The sequence below is a fragment of the Urocitellus parryii genome, chromosome 16 (genome assembly GCF_045843805.1).
Source record: "Urocitellus parryii isolate mUroPar1 chromosome 16, mUroPar1.hap1, whole genome shotgun sequence".
In the NCBI taxonomy this organism is placed as follows: domain Eukaryota; kingdom Metazoa; phylum Chordata; class Mammalia; order Rodentia; family Sciuridae; genus Urocitellus; species Urocitellus parryii.
This window is the reverse complement of record NC_135546.1, coordinates 25,673,281-25,692,826: the sequence shown is the minus strand read 5'-3', so window position 1 is coordinate 25,692,826 and position 19,546 is coordinate 25,673,281.

Genomic DNA, 19,546 nt, shown 5'->3' with positions numbered 1-19,546 from the left:
GGGTTTCCCACAAGAAAAGCAAGGAGTACAGGGCAAATATGACTAAAATTTTAAATTAAAAGTAGTTTTTCTACTATCTGAATGCAAAGGGTCCAGATTTTCAGTTAAATCAGCGTTATTGGCAGTAGTCTTTCAAATAGTTGCAGATTCCAGGTTTCCAAGGGAGAAGAGTGCAGACCTACACAGAAAAGCAGTGATGGGAAACAGGAAAGTCTAATGATAATGATAGGTAGCAAATAGACATGAGCAGTAGGAACACAAATTTAAAGGATTTATTAACTGGGCCTACTGTGCTGGCCCCTGTTACATGCTTTTGTTTTAAAAGTAATTTGCCTAAGGCCACTCTGGCCCTGGGTATATTATATTCCTCCAAATACAACCTGCTATCTGTAGAGCTATTCTCAGGTCTGTGGAATTTAAGGCTCATCCCTGTCCATAGTAACACAAATTACAAAGAAGGTAGGACTTTTATGACCCTTACTTAGACCAAAGATTCCAAGAGTGAGGAAGACAGAATAATTGAAAACAAAACCCACCAACCATAAAATCTGTAAAAAGAGCAAGTTCCAATTAGAACTAGTCAGGGTGGATCAAGCTGACCAAGAGCTGCCTTTAGATATTTAGCATATGATTTTAATCTCATTACAATAGTAAAATTCTCCCCATGAGTTTTGCTTGTGGGTAAGACCATTTGTAGTAGGGACTTAAAATCTGATGCAATCCTATTGTCCATCAAAAGTTAACAGGTAGTACCTGGGCAGGACTCTGTAGAAACTTCCCTAAGACCCCCAATAAAACTGTGAAAGAAAGGGATCATGGGGACAGTCTCTTAGAGATGACCCAATGGGGACACTCACTCTTCCTCCTCCTCCTCCTCCTCCTCCTCCTCCTCCTTCTTCTTCTTCTTATTCTTTGTACCAGGGATTAAACCCAGGGGTATTCTACCAATGAGCTACTTTCCCCACCCCTTAAAAAAACACAACTTTTTGTAACTGTATATGGACAGCATGCCTTTATTTTGTCTGTTTCTATGTGGTGCTAAAGATCAAACCCAGTGCCTCACCTGTGCAAGGCCAGTAATCTGCCAATGAGCAATAGCCCCAGCCCATCCCCACCCCTATTGATTTTTGAGACAGGGACTTGCTGAGTTGCTTAGGGTCTCAGTAAGTGCTGAGGCTGGTTTTGAACTTGTGATCCTCCTGCCTTAACCTCCAAAATCACTGGGATTACAGGAAAAAAAAAAAAAACATATCCAGCTTTTCTACCCTCTATAGAGTGTTTTCTTTCTTAATAACCTTTGCTTTAATCTTGCTACTTGTTATGTTTTAGATATGTGTGAGACAATGCAAGTATCTTCAGAAGTAAATTAATTGTATTATGAGAGCTTTAACCTAATCATTGGATTGCTCCACTGATATGGATTAACTTGGTGGTAATTGTAGGCAGTGAGGATGTGGCTAGAGGAAGTAGGTCATTGGAGATGTGTCTTTGGGGTTTATATTTTGTCCCCAGTTAGGGGAGCTCAGTTCTATTTCCTGATTGCTGTGTCCTGAGCTGCTTTTCTCTGCCATGCCCTTCTTCCATGATGTTCTGCCTCACCTTAGGCACAGAGCTATGGAGTCAGCCAACCATGAACAGAACCTCTGAAACCAGGACCCATAATAGACTTTCCCTCCTCTTAGTTATACTTCTTGGGTCTTTTGGTCACAACAATGCAAAGCTGACTAAAACATTACTTTTTCTGTCTTGCCTGAAATTTTCTCCTGCAACACAAGATCCAAGAAACAAAATGCAATCCCTGACTAGTGCCGTTAACAATAATATTTAAACATATTATTTGGAGTCTCTTAACTATATGAAATATTTGATCTTACTTTTCCCATAATAATCACTTTACTATGGAGTAAAACAGTGACTACTTCAAAAAATACAAGGCTATGTGAATGTTGATCCTTCTCATTATCAAAGACCCTCACTCAACAGAGTAATCAAAGATGGGAGTTTGAAAAGGCACTAGTGAGATATAAGCTTAGCATGTGTTGCCAAGATTAACTAAAATGATGAGAAGGGAGACAGGAAAGAAGTGAATTGATACATACACTCTGCATGGAATGAAAAAATAATGAGTAACAGCTTGATTTTTTTTTTAAAATCTCCATGTCAATAACACTATTTGAACAAAAGCAGCACTTGAACAAGATGAAATAAAATACCCAGGCAGAACACAAATGGTTTACATTAGAAAGGTGACATTCCCCAAAGAAGAAAACTCCCCAGAAATTCAAAATGAAGGTAAAGGCATAGACAATCAAAGTGCACATTAGGAATATTAAATTCTACTAAGTGAACAAGTGCTTAATTCATAGACAAGTACATCAAGAAAACTCTATATAGGCAGCATATTTTGACTGAAAACAAACAAGCATACATGCCAACCAGAGATGAACTCCTTACTATAACATTGTCTTTGGGGTTCATTTCATGTAACTGCATTATAAATTAAGTGGTCTTATAATAGGGTTCTTTTAATACCATAAGGAAGTGCATCCCCCACCGTTCAAATCCAGAGACACTAGATGGAGATCACTTGAGCTCTTTTGTATGTTTTTTGAAAGTTTTTTTGGGTATTATTAATTTTCATATTTCCTTCATTCAATTCAGCAAATATTTGCTGAGCACCCAATATCTGCCAGGCTCTGTGCTAGTAATAGGGGATATAAAAATAAATAAGGCATGGTCCCTATCTTAAAATACTATAAAGCCTAGTAGAGGAGACTGTAAGAAAACCAATAATATTAATATATGGTACCAATGGAAAGATAAAAGTATGATACCAGAGATACAAGTATAAAGCTTGTTCCTCAACTAAGACTGTTAGAAGAAATCCCCTTACTTTTAACAATTTAAAGCCTTTGGCATCTTGGTCATTGACTCTTTCTTTTTCATGTACCACTTTTGCTTGGTAAACATTGCTGTATGTGAAAAAATATATTTAAAAAACTGTTTTGGTCAGCTTTTCATTGTGACCAAAAAATATGAGAAGTAAAAATTAGAGGAGGAAAAGTTTATTTTGGCTCACAGTTTCAGAGGTTCAGTCCATGGTCAGCTGACTCCAGAGCTCTGGGCAGAACATCATGCAAAGGGTGAGATGAATAGTGAAGGAAAGCTGTTCAGGATGTGTCAACTCGAAGTAAAAGAGAGAGAGAGAGAGAGAGAGAGAGAGAGAGAGAGAGAGAGAGAGATCACCCTCAAGCATGGCTCCCTGCCTACTGTCTACTAGGGTCAAAATATAAACACCAAAGGCACACCTCCAGTGACCTACTTCCACCCTATCTGCCTACAATTATTACCCAGATAATCTATATCAGTGGATGAATCCATTGATTAGAGTAAAGCTTTCATAATATAATCCCTTTGTTACCTCTGTTGATTGGTGATGAGTCCTTGCTTCCCCAATGTTGAAGAATAACACCAGAGAAGCATGCTGAGGCAAGATCAGAACAGAAAATAGAAGTTTATTAAATAAAGGACAGCAGAAAAGACTTCTCCAGGAGGAAGAAGGGCCCCAAGAGTTTGAATCCATGGAAGTGCGGTCGTCTCTCCATTTTAGTTTCTTTCAGTGATGGAATGTAGGTGGGAAGACCGAGGGGTGGGACACAGGTGGGCCAAAGAAGTCATCTGTTCAGGAAGGACTTCTGAGTCAGCACCTTCAAGTTTGCTAGGGGCTGTTCATTAACACTTCTTTGGGATGAGCTTTCATTAACACTTCTTTGGGATGGGCTCTGGCCTTGGGCTTTTTCCTGGACTTTATTAACATTCCATGAGTTGTCCTGCATTTCCCAGAATTCATTCTCAACATGGCCTCCATTTTAGATCTTACTCGATATTAGAACTGATTTACCTAACTACACTGACTACCTAACTTTGAATCTGGCTTCACCTTTACCTCCAAATATTCTTGCATTGCTTTTGGGAGGCACCTCATATTTAAATCACAACACTAATCAAATGGAAACCTTTCTCAAACAAAACAAGAAGAGTGCCTTAGATGGGAAAACTAAAGTAATCTTAATAACCTTGATTCCATGGATAGACAAGATTGACCTAAAATTATATTGTTAGGCCAACGAAGTTTCTTTTGGCTTATTGCTCTTTTCAGAATTGTCCATTTAGATTCTAAATTACTTATTGTCCCTCTCAGGATCCAAAATTCCTCCCTAAAAGCAGCTTTTCATTCCTCACCCTGTTCTTTTTCAAAATTGACCATTTGTTGGAGATTACTGTAAATATAATTTGGGCTACCATTTGTTATTTACTACATACATACAATGTCTCATTAATTTTTACAACCGTAGAAAAAGATATTTTCTCCCTCCTCTTCAGACAGGGAAAACGAGGCTCAGTGAAGTTAATTTGGCTGATATTTCATAGCTCTTAAGGGGAACAATAGCATTCCAACCCAGATCTATCTAACTTCAAATATCTTCACTCTAAGTGTGCTGAGTCTGTAGACAAATTCCTGTCATTATGATAATAGTTAAGAATAAAAGAAGACATTATCTTCTCCCTGGGAATCTGCATTTCAATAGGCAGCATTGAAGAATCCAAATCACTCATTTTAAATGAATGAGTCTCTAATTGTTGAGTTTCTAGGATGAAAAAGGGAAAGAGTAAGCACCATTTTTCAGGCCCATTGAAACATTTCACTAAGTGTGTAAAGATTGATATCCATTCTCTACCTATCCCATTTTTTCACCAGCATTGTTTCTAGTAAGTATAGTGATTGTTTAGTTAATTCATTCATTTATTCACTTATTCATCCATTCATGCACTCATAAAATATTTTGAGGCAGGCATTGTGCTAGGCACTGGAAATGCATGGTTAGAAAAAGATAGATATTGTCTTTGCCCTAGAGTTAGAAGATAATTAGAGATGATTTTTAAGTTTAAGATATTTTCTAGAGCATACAGAAATGGAACTGGAGAATATCAAGATAAGTGAAATAAGCTAATCCCCCCCAATAAAGGTCCAATGCTTTCTTTTCTTTTAAAATATTTATTTTTTTAGCTGTAGTTGGACACAACACCTTTATATATATATTCATTTATTTTTGGTGGTGCCAAGGATCAAACCCAGGGCCTTGCACATGCTAGGTGAGCACTCAACCACTGAGCCACAACCCCAGCACCCCCAATGTTTTCTTTGTTGTGTGGTTGCTAATTCACAATAAGGGAGGGGGCTAGGAAAGAAAAGAGTTATTTGGGATTAGGTAGAAGGGAGTGAAGGGAGGGGAATATTCGAGGAGGAAGGATAGTAGAACAAATCATATATTACCACTCTATGTATTTATATGACTACATGACCAGTATGATTCTACATAAGGTACAACCAGAAGAATGATAAATTATATTACATTTATGTCTGATGTGTCAAAGTGTATTCTAATGTCATGTATAACTAATTAGAACAAACTAAAAAAGAAATGCCTACTTCTGTCCACATATATAACATAAGCAAAGCAATTCTTATAGCCTTGCTGTAAAATAATTTAAAACATACTGGAGATATGTTTTGTTTTCATAAAGAGGTTGAAACTGATGAAAAAAAAAACCTCTAAAAGGAAGACCTGAGAAGTAGAAAACATTCTTTTACAATGAATTGCTTTTTAAATGAGCAACTTTGGAAAATGTTCACATCAATATGGTTTATTTGGTTCCATGCATGTGAAAAAGATCATTGACTCGATTGTGTAAGAAAAATAAGGAAACTACTTCCCTACTTCTTGATAAACTCTGAAATACACATTTTTTTTTATTTAAACATGAGCAAAGGGCCAGGTATTTTCCAACTCATTCAGCCTTTAAACAGATCAATCTTGCTGAAAACCATTGAAATTTAAAGATATTAAATGTTAAAGTAAAGATACCACTGAATACAGAGCTTACAGTAACAGATCTGTAGCAACATATTAAGACTATTTCTTTGACATATCAGTTTTAGTACATGCCCTTTTCAGAAGACCACTTAACTCTGCCCATTTAATAATCCATTCCTTGCCTTTGCTTCTGAAAGAGCATTGACATTTGCCCTTCTTATTTCTGTAATCAGTGTCATAAAGGTTAATTTCAATCACAAGGTTGAGCAGCTCAGAAAATCTGTACCCTTCCATTCCTCTTGTGATGAAAAGAAATTTTTTTTTTACTCACAGGGATCAGGTAATGAAGTAATGGTTTGGTGTTCAGATTGTCATTGGTTTCTGAGATTAGTAGCCTTGTCTTTTTAAAGAAGTGCTTTTGTCTATATATCATAGAATCTCTTATTAGAATTTCTATTAATTTTATAACATTTTTATCAGTTGTTAATTAGCGTTAACAAAATGAGTTATATGCATTCAACCATAATTCATATTCATTAAAGGCATAATTTAACTTTTTGCTTTCTCTAAATATTATGTATGGATCTTTCTTTCATCGATGTTCATTATCTTGACGTACTATTTTTTTTTAAATACAAATGAAAAAAACTATATTTATGGCATGAGCAATTCAAATTAAAGTTGAACACTCTTTGTATTAGTTCCCTATGGTTGTTACAAAAATGTACTATAAATGTAGTGTCTTAAAACAGAATGCACTTACTCTCTTACAGTTCTGGAGATCAGAATTCCAAAAACAGTTTCATATCACTGAGTTGAAGGTGTTTACTGGTCTGCTTTCATGGCCACATTGACTTTTCTGTTTCATGTATTAAAATTTCCTCTGCTTATAAATTATAAAAAAATATGTGTGTTTACATTTAAGGCCTACCCAGATAATACAGAAATTCAATACAAAATTCTTAATTTTCCAGGGTGATGGAACACTCATGTAATCCCAGCAGCTCAGGAGGCTGAGGCAAGAAGATTGCAAATCCAAAACCAGCCTCAACAATTTAGTGAAGCCCTCAGCAACTTAGTGAGACCCTGTTTCAAAATAAAAATAATAATAATAATAATAATAATAATGGCTGGAGATGTGGCTCAGTGGTTAAATGACCCTGGGTTCAATCCCCAGTACCTCCCTAAACTCTTAATTTAAGCATACATTCAAAGTCCTTTTTTGCCACATTAAATAATATTTACAGGTTCTAGGAATTAGGACACTTTGATTTCTTCATCAAGTCAACCATATCCTTTTATTTTTTAAATATTTTTCCCTTAATTGTTGATAGATCTTTATTTTATTTATACATGGTACTAAGAATCAAACCCAGTGCCTCACACATGCAAGACGAGTGTGCTATTGCTAAGCCACAACCCCAGCCCCAACCATACCCTTTTAAAGGGAATACAAGGCCACATTATAGCTGCTGTGGACCATAAGCACTTTTGCCTTTGTGGTTGTCTCATGAATAAGATGAAATTAAAAATTACATTTTATGACTGCATTGACATAAAGATGGTTATTCACTGCTATCAGAAATACATATTCATTATCATCATTTATCTTCTGGTTTTAAAATAAATTAAAATGAAAACATTTTTGTGAACCCCTTAAATATTATGGACACTAGGCATTGTGCCTAATGGAAGATTCAGCCCACATATATAAATTTCTTAATTGCACCTGGATTTTCAAAATTCACAAGATTTATATTCCTATTCAGATAAATGTTCCATTTTCTAAACTTTTTCATTTTTCTATCATGTGACCTGTAATAAAAAGGAAACATAAAATATTTTAAAAGGTCTATTTCCCTCATACCTCATTGAAGAAAAAATACTATGCAATATCTTTTAAAATGTGATAAAAATGGTTTCATTCTGTCATCCCACTGTAGATTCTGTAACAATGCATAGTCCATTTTTTTTAATTTTTAAAGGTTGGAGGTAAGCTATCAATAATACTAATAACATTGAGCTAAAGCATACGACTACAATGTGACCTGGTTGGATGCCACCCAATTTATGCTTCTTTCAGATTAGGTTTCTCAATAATAAGGTTGTTCTACTGTCAAATGGTTTATAATTGATAACACAGTTCATTTGTGGTTTTCAGAAATATATTTCCTTTGGCAATACAAGGAGAGTGAGAAATCATACAGATTTTGATTTTCAGAGTGTTTTGAAAGATTATGTTAATCAAATAAATCACAGCTTGGGTAACTAAGAGCAAATCAAAGTTTGTTTTTTTTCCTTTAGTAGGAAAATGCTATTATTATCATGACCTTCTTTCTGACTAGTAATTCTACAAACAAACATTCTCTAACATGTAAACTTTGTTTCAAAAGCTCAGTTCATTTGTTTCAATAAACTCCTTATGATTTAGATTATGGAACAGATGATATTTTCATTGTATTTTATTATTGCCAGGATAGTTTTGGGTACATAGGTACATCTAGACTAAAAGGCATTATTGCTGTATTCATCCATTGCTTTCTTTGGTAAAACAGAATGTATAACTTTTTAAAATATAAAATAAGATAAAGGAACATATTTTAAAATATACTTATAATTTCAAGTTGAATTAAATGTCTGATTTTATTATAATAACTACAGAACATTTCAGCTTCACATACTTATGAAATCTCATGTATTATCCCATTCACTGCTCATAACAAAATTTTGAGGGAGGATGTGAGGAAGTACTGGGAAATGAAATCAACCAAATTTTGCTATGTCCATGTAAGAATATGCCACATTAAATCCAACTTTTATATATAATTTTAATGTACTAATTTTAAAATATAATAGAAGGAAAATAAGTTGAATGTAGGCAGGGGATTGAGGGAGAGGGAGGGGAAGAAAGGTGTATACTTGGGAATAAAAATGATCAAATTATACTGTATTCATGTATGACTATGGCACAATGAATCCCACTATTGTGTATAATTATAATACACCAGTACAGATTTTGAAACAAGTACTTTTATTATTCCGTTTTACAGGTAAGTACACTGGGGTACAGAGCAGTTAATTTGCCCCAAGATCATAGAGCTAGTAAGTAATAAATTTGAGACTTAAATCTAAACCAGGTTTGTGTGAATACAATCTACACATGTAATCACCATATTACACTATCTCCACATAGATTATATTTAATGTTTGTATATCCTAATAATCTATTTTTAGGGAAATTCCAATGTTTATAAAACTTTTTTGATTGACTGTAAACTACCGATAAGTTCAATTAAGGACACACCTACATGTCATGCATCAAATACGGAATATATAGGAAATGTTTACAAGAGTTTGCATTGGATAGTGTATATTCAGTTTAGTTGAATGTAGAATGCAAATAAAAAGTGAAAGTATTGATACCTTTGTGTGTAAAGCTCTTAGTTTAATTCTGTTACAAAGCCACAGTCTTGTCCAGTAATTCCAGTTAATTTCATAAATGTATGAAACACACAAAGAGGATTTGGGTAGAAAGAATGAATAACTCATAGTAAATCTGTTCTATCTACTGTGAAGAAAACCAATCAAGAGTATGTTCCCCCCCCTTTTTCCCCTTTCTATGGAAGATGATATGTCATGAGCTTTGTAATGTCTTGAACAACCAATAAAAAAAGAGTATGTCCCATTTAAGAGGTGACAGTAATATCACATATTTGAAGGACAATATTAATGTGTAAAGGAATATAGACTTCAAATGAAAGCACTGTGTACTCTGCATTGCTACTTAAAAGATGGCAGTGTCTCATTATTATTATTTCATGCCAGAAGAAATAAAACACAACACTAAAAATAAAAATAATGATAATATTTGCAACATGCCAAACACTGTTTGGCTTAACCTGTCACTGTCCCCAAATTCACAAGTTATTTTGATGCTATAAAATCTAGGAATAGGATGAGACCCTACACCTGACAGGTAAACATACAGTTTCTGCTTAATGCTGCCAATAATGAGAAGCTTCTAGAACTGCATGAGATGTAATCCATGCAATTATTGCACAGTAATAACATTAAGATTTTGTTGCCCTACCAAACTGTCTGTACTTCCATTTAGTAGGTCTATTCGGGCTTTGGAAAGAAAGAAAGATGCTTAATCTCTTTTCCCCATGAATGTATTATGTTCTTTCTATCCTTTGGCTGATCACCCCAAGTTCTGTGGACCATTCATCATGTGAAATTGTGTTAGTCAGATTTCCATCACTGTCACAAAATGCCTGAGATAAATAAGTTAAAAGAAGAAAAGTTTTATTTTGGGATCACAGTTTCAGAGGTTTTAATTCATGGTCAACTGGCTCCATTGCTTTTGGGTCTATGGTAAGGCAGTATATCATGGTGGAAGCATGTGGCATAAGAAACTGCTTACTTAACAGAAGCCAGGAGGCAAAGAGGAAGAGACCTGTGTCCCAATATTCTTTTCAAGAGCACACCTTTGGTGACTTAATTCCTTCTACTTGACCCAACTCCTAAAAGTTCCACCACCTCCCAATAGTGCCACAGGCTAGGAATGGGAACTTCAACACATGAGCCTAAGGAGGACACTCCAAGCCTTATCCGGAATGTTTTCACAAAAAGAACAAAAAAACTCAATTTGCCAGCTAATTTATTATGGGCTAAAGGCCATAATATGAGCCTTGTAAATTATCAATGGGGAAAGAAGTCACTTGTTTCATCACTGTAGTTTTTCTTCTATTCTGAAATTATTGTCTGTTTTTACCCCCTGAACCAAATTTCATGAGAAAAACATCTTCCTCTGATATCTCACTATGTTTGTCCTTAAGCAACCTAAAAAAGAAAACCTTTGCTAAATCATTGCTCAATTCATAGGCATTTGAATTTATTTTATCTGACTGTGCATTCATGCAGTCAAAGGGTTTTCCACCTCGTGTATCTGCCCAGCCTCATGCATGCTAGGTAAGTGCTCTATCATATAGCTATATTCCTAGCTCCAACCTGTTCTTTTATTTTAACCATTGATTACATTGGCCTTGTGCCTTCTTTATCAGTTTTATCTACATTCTGGCATCAACCACAGTCATAAACATGGATAATGTCATTAGCATGAGGTTTTGTTTTTATTGCATGAACACTACTGTAGACAAGATAGGGAGAAGGCTTCAAAGTCAAGCACTTGAAAATTAAGGATATAGCCTATGTATTCTCTTCCATCATTCTTATAGATGTGGAAATGCTGAAACAACCTGAGACCAACATTCTGTTTAGAAAACTGAAGTCATTTAGAAAACTGAAGGCATTTGTACTACCCTGACAAATAAAGGCTTTTCAACAAGGTCTCCTTTGACTACTGGTTGACAAATCCAATTTATTTGACATAACAATCAAAAATTGTAGGCTATTCTTCATTCTTAAATGATCTCTTGCTTTGTCTCCCATAAACTATTTCTAGGTTCTCCTTTCTCTTATAGAATTCTGACCCTGCCTTGCATATTGGTGTTTCTCAGGATTCTGTCTCAGTTCCAGGTACAGTGACATAGGCCTGTAGTCCCAGTGGCTTAGGAGGCTGAGCAGAGGATCCTGTGTTCAAAGCCAGCCTCAGAAACTCAGTGAGGCCCTAAGCAACTTAGTGAGATCCTATCTCTAAACAAAAACAAAACAAAACAAAAACAAAACAAAAAAAAACTAAATTAAAAGGGTCGGGCATGTGGCTCAGTGGTAAATCATTCCTGAGTTCAATCCCCAGGACTAAATTTTATTTTTAAAAAGTAAAAAAAAAATGTCCTAGGATCTATTCTCATTTTGCTTTCTTTTAGAAACAAAATCCCGTTTTCCTCATCTCATTCAATTTAGCACTATTTACTCCTAATTCAGGACCTGTCTAATTCTATCTGAGTCTTAAGTTTCAGTCCAAGAATTCTTTCTTCTGAGAAGTCTCTTCACTAATTTCAAAAGGTCTAACTTTATAAGTTTTCCTTCCCACTATGCTTCCAGGGAAAAGGCCCTCTAAATATAATAATCATCCTTATCAAGGAGCCCAGAAGCAGTTCTTGCTTATTCCTGAATCATGGGTGTCATTTCTCTGGAAGTCCTTAAAATTATTCAAACATTCCAATCCTTACTTCCTGTTTAGACTAAGGGAGGCACTTGGATTAACCCTCCCAAAACTATAAAGCATGCTTCCCATAGCCCCTGGTCCTTCACTCCATTCCAGAGTGCAACCCTTGTGGGGCTCTGTATGTCCTGTGGTATCTTTCTTTCCTAGGCTGTGGGTATTGTGATTAAACTGCTACCAATCTCATTTCTTCAGTGTGAGGTGTCATGTGTTCAACCACATCCATAAACCTAAAATGAAAATCCCTCTCTCATCAATGGAGGTAAAGAGGAGAGAAACAAAATACAAGTGGTGTACTAGAGAATATACCTTATTACCAGAGCTGAATTTTAATAAATATTAATAAATAATTGCTAATCACATAATTCTGGGTAGGAGATGGCAGGAGCTGAAATATACATAAAGCTTTCATTTTTTTTTCCATTTTAATACCATGATTTGGGAAGAATTAAAGGAATGCAGTTGTCTGTCAGGTGGTTCCATAGCTATGGCCAAATATGATTATTCATTTTTCTAGACCATGGAATAAACCAGGATGTACTAGTTTAAGTTGCACTAAAAGGATTTATTGCTAAACTAGTTTTTTTTTCCCATAAATAAATTTTATTGCAACATAGCCATTTATAGTCATTTATGTGTTGTCCATTAGCTTTCATACTACAACTGCAGAGTTGAGTAGTTTTGACAGAGACTGTATGACCTGAAAAGCCAAAAATATTTATTACCTGACTCTTTAGGGAAAAAAATTGTTGAACCCTGACATAAAGGAAGGATATTCTATTGTTTCATGATCTAAGAAATAGGTTTCACTGTATAGAATTCTTATTAGAGCACATGAAAGCTTAGTTTAAAGAGCAAAGCACTCTGTTTTACACTCTGTTTTATTCAAATATCTTGAATATATATAACATATTCTTGATTCTCCAATGTTTATTATGGCACAGAGTAGACAACTCACTAATAGTTGAAAGAAAGGCTGAATAGAGTTAGAGCCTGTCTTACATACATATAAACACTTTCCTAAAATATCAGAGAGAGGTGGATGACCATATAAAATTTATTTACCTCTTTAAAACAATGAAAATCATAGGCTGAGGCTGTATCTCAGTGGCAGAGCACTTGCCTTGCACATGTGAAGCACTGGGTTTGATCCTTAGTGCCACATAAAAATACATACATACATACATACATACATACATACATACATACTGTCCATCTACAACAATAAGAAAAATTATAAAAAAAAAGAATGTAAATCACAACAATCTTGTTTAAAGATCTTAATTGGCTTTGGCTTTCAATTATAGAATGGAGTAATATGTAATTCCATAAAATAAACATTTCAATAGCTTGCAAAAAATGTTGAACTGAGTATTAGGAAAGTAATTACTAGGCATTGGAAATGGTGGGGTTGATAGAGGGAGGGCAGATAATGGCTACAGAACACAGAAAGGTCTAAGTTCTTGTGTTCTACAGCACAGAGGGATAAATAGAGTTCAGAAAAATCTATCATCTATTTTATTTTAATAAGATCTAGAAGAGAGAAACTTGAAGACTCCAAAAATAAATAAAGGATAAGAGGGAAATGTTACATCACCTTGATTTGAATTGTGTATGCTGTATGCATGAGTTGAAATATCACACTAAACTTCACTGATACACATAATTAATAATTTTCATCAAAAAATAAAACAATAAGTGTTCTAATGGTCCAAAAAAATGAGGCTGGTTTTATAGACAAAGAAGTATTTGAGAAAAAAAATAGAAAAAACACCAGTTTATTCATTTCAAAATTGCTTTCCTTATATGGCAGGGACAAGGTGCCAGGACAATAGAAAAATTACTGATTAAATAACATCAAATTACACTAAGTCTAATTATTTATTTATTGTTCTTAGTTTTTATTATTTATTTTATTGGCTCATTTCAGTTATACATGACAGTAGATTTCATTTTTATATAAGTATGCAAGCATGAAATATATCTTATGCAATTAGAACCCCATTCTTATGGATGTACATGATGGTGGGATTCACTATGGTGTATTCATATGTGCACATAGTAATATTATGTCAGATTCATTCCACTGTCTTTCCTTTCCCTATCTCTCCTTCATTCCCTTCATTACCCCCCTTTTAACCTACTGAATATCTATTCTTCTCCTTTCCCACCTCATTATCATGGATTAACTTCCACAGAGCAGTGAAAACATTCAAACATTCACTTTTGCGGAACTGACTTATTTCATTAAACATGATATTCTCCAATACATCCATTTGCCAGCAAATGCCATAATTTCATTCTTCTTTATGGCTGAGTAATATTCCACTGCGTAAATGTACCACATTTAAATTATCCATTCATCTGTTGAAGGACAACTAGGTTGGTTCCATAGTTTAGATATTCTGAGTTGAGCTGCTATAAACATTGATGTGGTTGCATCACTCTAGTATGCTGATATCAAATCCTTTGGACATATACCAAGGAGTAGGATAGCTGGGTCGAATGTTGATTCCATTCCTAGCTTTTTGAGGAATCTGCATACCGTGTTCCAGAGTAAAAACCAGCATGTCCAATTTTAAGATGTACTAAAAGTGATTTTTGATGAAACTGATTTTTAAAAACCCCTTTTCGTGAAGACTCTTATTCAATAGGTGTCAGGTAGGGCTTTTTACCTGTGTCCCAGTGAAGTGGCACCCCCTTTCTCCACAGAAAAGCCCTCTTCACCATGGCTCATTTTAGGACTGTCAGAAAAAGAGTCCAATGTATATAAACTTCCTATTTTCATGGCACCCTGTTTACTTGGCCACTGGCCAAGAAGATACCAGCACTCCAGGTGCTAGACACCCCCTTACTAGTTTTTCACAAACATATCCAGTACAGTACTTTGAAGAAATGTGCAAACAAGGCCTCTGGCCTTGAGCTGGGCTTCACAGAGATGTCTACATTTTTAAGATAAGTTACAAATGGGCTCCATGGTAACAGCTGGCAGGGGGAGGATAGAAAGGAGAGAAGAAACTCTCCCCTTCTCAGGTGTTGTCCTTGAAGAGTTAACATGCCCAGAAAAGTTAAAGAAAATGCTCCTTGTATGTGAACTTCTGCAGACTGTGAACTTCTGATCCCCTCCCCTTACATGTTGGGTATAAAACTTTGAAATTCCTTGAACTTGGGGTTCAGGGGTTTGATTGATTACAGCAAAGGCTGTACCCTCTGAACCTGGATGCAGCCAAATAAAACTGTTTCCTGCTATCTTTGGTGCCTTGCCTCGTTTGTCCCTACAACACCAGCTTGCTAGAGAATCATGACTCTATGCTTGAGTGTAGCCATGCATATGCCTGGAAGCAGAGAATTCAATCACCTCTGCACAATAGTATGTAGTATTTCATTTACCATCCCTATTCTACTTTTTCTCATATCCTAGTTTTTTTTTCCCTTTCTCTTCTTCCTACCTTATTACTGTTGCAAGTTAATGAAACTTATAGGAAAGACTTCAACTGCAGGTTATAAAAGAGGGCAGTAAGATAATGAATCTTTAAACCAAAATTCTTGTGTCCTGGAGTTGCAAAAGGGTAAAAGGTAAAGTATTAAAACTTAGAGCTTCTCCAAAATGGCTATAATTCTAAGACACCATTAAGGGTGATATAGGGAGTAGTCTAATCAAAATGATTGAAGTAGCATTAAGGATAAAGTGTCATTTCTGCTAAAGAATTGTGAAATATTCAGAGATTTTTCCTCTCCAAAAGCTTACATCATAAATGTAATCTTTACATGTAATATGTTTAAAGCCTGTCAAAATATAGCTTATAAAAATAGGAAAATATATCTGACACTCAGTGTACATCATTATTGTTTAGTAATGTATTATTATTAACAGTATTTCTACCAACTGGGAGTAGTTTATTATATTTGTAATATAAATGATTAAAGAAAAAAAAAACTTTAGTGAGGTGAATTTGCAAACCTCCGGTTTTAAGTAATCACAAACATCATGTATGTAAATGTAATTGTTTAAAATATGAAATATGATCTAGTTTAAATCATTTAATCAGAGATGGGTAATGGTTCAGAAATGTCATGTTTCCATTTTAAAGATGTTAAAATTCATTACTACATTAGATTTATGTTTTTAAAATTTTTTGGACATTGGGATTAGGCCCAGAGAAATTTTGAAAATTAAAATTGACAGTACATATTTAAACATCCTTTTTTTTTTATTGGTCGTTCATAACATTACATAGTTCTTAATACATCATATTACACGGTTGATTCACGTGGATTATGAACTCCCGCTTTTACCCCGTACACAAATTGCTGTATCACATCAGTTTCCCTTCCATTGATTGACATATTGCCTTTCTAGTGTCTGATGTATTCTGCTGTCTGTCCCATCCTCCACTATACCCCTCCGCTCCCCTCCCCTCCCCTCCCCTTTTCTCTCTCTACCCCTTCTACTGTAAATCATTTCTTCCATTTGTATTATCTTGTCTTGCCCCTCCTTTCCTCTTATATGACATTTTGTATAACCCTGAGGATCGCCTTCCATTTCCATGCAATTTCCCTTCTCACTCCCTTTCCCTCCCACCTCTCATCCCTGTTTAATGTAAATCTTCTTCTCAAGCTCTTCGTCCCTACCCTGTCCTTGTTTACTCCCCTTATATCAAAGGAGTCATTTGGTATTTGTTTTTTAAAGATTGACTAGCTTCACTTAGCATAATCTGCTCTAATGCCATCCATTTCCCTCCAAATTCTATGATTTTGTCATTTTTTAATGCAGAGTAATACTCCATAGTATATAAATGCCACATTTTTTTATCCATTCATCTATTGAAGGGCATCTAGGCTGGTTCCACAGTCTTGCTATCGTGAATTGAGCTGCTATGAACATCGATGTAGCAGTGTCCCTGTAGCATGCTCTTGTTAGGGCTTTAGGGAATAGACCCAGAAGGTGAATAGCTGGGTCGAATGGTGGTTCCATTCCCAGCTTTCATAACCACTCAGCAATTATGCTTAGCTGCTATAGTCTCATTCAATAACTCCACAATCTAGGAACTTTTGTGCATATTGAGATTCCTATGGAAGTTATAGCATTAATGAAATTGAGTTTTAAATTTCCCTAGGCTCAACCTAGACATTAAGAATATAAATGTAAATTGACAGAGAAGAACTAGCAGCCATGAATACTAACACTCAAATCACATTCATTTTCATTTAAATTTTACACAGACATCAGGGAAACAATTTCACCTCCTTTCCTCTAAAGAAATTATATTAATACTTTTGGCAGTCTTCCTGTGATGGAACAAGATGCAATGCAACATTTTACATTACTAAGATAAGAAAAGAGGCATACTGAAAACTAATGCTTGATAGAACATATTTACTTTGTTTGTGGAATAATTTCAGAGATTGAACCTAAATAGTCTACCCCTGAAATTAAGGATATCCAAAGGCTTAAAAGCATAAATTGAATACACTTATTAACCAACATTCTGTTAATAGCATATATCATTATATGTGTGTGTATCAAGTACAAGAAAAGCAGGCATAAAATAAGTAGATGAAGCAACAACAACTCTATAAAATGATGTAGCTAGTAGTTTTCTCCTTATTTTTAATGAGATTTTGCTATGACCAGAGAGGATTATGTGTTATTTATTTGGATTTATTGCCCCCTTCTTTCTTTCTTCTTTCCTTTTGTTCTTCAAATCATAAAGAAAGAATGAAACAATAACAAACTGCCAGTTATTCAGTGTTTGGTTTACTTACACTTGCTAAAGGCAAGGGTCCCTTACAGGTGTATAGTCAGGTAAAAAGAGTTTGGGGCTCCTTGGTGGATAAGTGGATAGTGAGGGTCAAACCCTGCTGGGAATTAAAGTTAGAGATGTCTGGTGTGTGACTGTATTCCAAGGCAGTCTCCCCACCTAATTTCTTGTGGATTTCTCTTATGGATACTCCTCTCTGACATGAGGTTGTTCCTTGGTATTACAGATAACTTTTCCTCTAGTAAATACAAATACTTTCTTAAATTTAATTTTCTTTTTATGATAACCTAAATCTACAATTTTCCATTACATCCCTGAAAGAGAAATTATATCAGTAAAAATTATATCAGTGAATAGTAAATACTAGGTAGTAGGAAGCTTTTCTTCATATAGGTTCATATAGGTGAGTTGTGAATGGAGGCACAGGCCTGCAATTGTAGATACTTGAAAGGGAGGCTGAGGCAGGAGGATTAATTTTGAGGCCAGCCTGGGCAACTTAGTGAGAACCTGTATCAAAATTTAAAAAAAAAATTAAAAAGGCTGGAGATGTAACTAAGTGGTAAAGCACCATCAGATTCAATCCCCACAGTTCATATAGGTGGGAAAGGCATACAAATAACTTTGTAACTACAAATATTTTTTACAAAAAGAGGGAAAGAGAAAGACAGATGTTTTACTTGAAAGATGTCAAAACATAATATGAAAAGATAATAGAGCATGGTTTTAGTTCAAAGAAAGTCACTCAAATCAGGGGGACAGAAGCAAGATTTTTTTTTAAAAAAGATCACACTTAAAAAGGTGTGCTAATTTTGGTTCATAATGAACTTCAGATCACTGAGAAAAAGATGGGTTTGTCAAAAAAGAAAAAGTGGCCTATCAGGTGGAGAAAGAAAATAGTTGGCCTCCCAATTAAAACCAGGAACAAAAACTTTAAAGTTATGATTTTTACAAAGTATTAAAAACAATAGAAGAAAATAATGGATATGTTTAAAATTTGCTGGGTGTTAAGTTCTTCCTAATCAAAGTATATAACCTAGTCTCCATGAAGAAGACTGAGACAGCTGATAACTACAGGTGATAGAATGAGAGAAAATATATACAAAAGATTATTGAAAATTTTAAAAATAAATATATGTAAATTACACAACATAAACATGAAATTTATTTTGTGTGATAATTCATTACCAAAATAACATGAAATCTATGAGAAAATGATATAATAGACTCTTTACAAAAGAAAAAGTCATACCTTTTGAAAAAATTTCAATTACTAACAATCAAGCAAATTTATATTAAAACATCAATGACATACTTTTGTCCAATACCATTGTCCATAAAACTTAAACTGCTTATGATGTAAAATATTGAGTATAAGGTAAATGGACATTTTCACACACTCTTGTTGAAACCTTATTAAAGGGACAGTCAGCAGTATCCACCAAACAGAATTTGGTCCATTAAATCCACTCTAAGGACCTATTTTAAAGAAATTATCATATAAGTGCACAAATATTGAGATTAAAAATAAAAGAACGAATTCAGGAAGGATTATTATAACATTATTTTCAATAAGAAGTAATTGGAAATAATCTGAGGACCAAATATTAGAGAAATGGTTAAAGAAATTATAATATATCCACATAGTAGTATCAGGTTATTTTTAAAACGAGGTAGATCTATCTATACTTATTGATGGCACATCAATAAGTATAGATCTATACGTATTGATGTGCTATCTTGCTGTATTTTGAGTTATAAAAGCAAGTTTCAGAATCTTCCAT